The sequence below is a fragment of the Sinocyclocheilus rhinocerous genome, unplaced genomic scaffold, assembly GCF_001515625.1.
Source record: "Sinocyclocheilus rhinocerous isolate Xijiao unplaced genomic scaffold, SAMN03320098_v1.1 scaffold1145, whole genome shotgun sequence".
Classification (NCBI taxonomy): domain Eukaryota; kingdom Metazoa; phylum Chordata; class Actinopteri; order Cypriniformes; family Cyprinidae; genus Sinocyclocheilus; species Sinocyclocheilus rhinocerous.
Window position 1 is genome coordinate 62,478 of NW_015658513.1, and position 1,331 is coordinate 63,808.

The window sequence follows — 1,331 nt, forward strand, 5'->3', positions numbered from 1 at the left end:
TGTGTGTGTGCGTGCGTGTAAGTGTGTGTCTGTGTGTGTGCGTGTGTGTGCGTGCGTGTGAGTGTGTGTGTGAGTGTGAGTGTGTGCGTGTGCGAGTGTGTGTGTGAGTGTGAGTGTGTGCGTGTGTGAGTGTGTGTGTGAGTGTGTGTGTGCTGACAGACGGACGGACAGAAGCAGAGTCGCTCTGTATGGAGTGATTGTCTCCTCACACCGAGCAGCAGTGCTGGGAAAGAGGCCCCGTCCGTCAGGGGCCCGTCGTCTCCCAGAGACCCTGTGACTGCGTTCAGGAATGCACAGAGGAGCAGACAGACAGACAGCATCTGCTCTCACAGATCCTCATGTGTGTCTGACGTCGACGCACTGAGAGAGACGAGACTGTGTTAGACTGTGACTGTGTTTTCCGTCTGATGGACTCTCGCTCCCTCTAGTGGACAAACACAGTCACTGCTTCAGCTCACCTCAACCTCAACACACCTGAGCTGCCTTTTACATTTAGTGTCAAAATGTTAAAATAATAATAATAATAAAAGAGAATCATACTAAAATTATATTAATTTATATTAAAATAATTCATATATAATAATGTAGTTCAATAACACTTTTATATGACTTTTTCATTTGTGTGTGATTAAAGTTTTGTACTTTAATCAGTTTCAACTCAAAATATTTCAGAGCTTGGCAAGAAAACTATAGTAAACTGTATATTCATTATAGCAATTTCCATTACTATTTAAAAAGATTTTATTAGATTATTAGATCTTATTAGACTTTAGATTTTATTACTTTTCATGTCTTTTAAATATTTTATTATTTCCATGCTTTTCCCCCCAGATTTTATTAATTTCCATGACTTTTACATATTTTAATATTTCCATTACTCTTTCAGATTTTATTAATTTCCATGCTTTTTTCCCCCAGATTTTATTATTTTCATGACTTTTTCAGATTTTATTGTTTCCATGCGACTTTTTCAGCTTTTATTATTTCCATGCTTTTCCCCCCAGATTTTATTAATTTCCATGACTTTTCCAGGTCTAGAAATCTCATTTTTATATATCCAGCTTTTCTAAGACTATGGGAATTCTATTGTGTTGTGTTGTGTTGAGTTGTGATGTGTTGAGTTGTGTTGTGCTGAGTTGAGTTTTGTTGAGTTGAGTTGAGTTGAGTTGAGTTGTGTTGTGATGTGTTGAGTTGTGTTGTGATGTGTTGAGTTGTGATGTGTTGTGATGTGTTGTGATGTCATGTGTTGTGTTGTGATGTGTTGAGTTGTGTTGTGATGTGATGTGATGTGTTGAGTTGTGATGTGATGTGATGTGATGTGATGTGATGTG

At 38.2% G+C, this 1,331-nt stretch overlaps 1 protein-coding gene across 1 annotated transcript in view; it reads right to left on the reverse strand.

The window, feature by feature from the left end:
- LOC107722344 (synapsin-3-like) overlaps positions 1-1,331 on the reverse strand; it is a 53,200-nt gene that overhangs the window by 46,018 nt on the left and 5,851 nt on the right.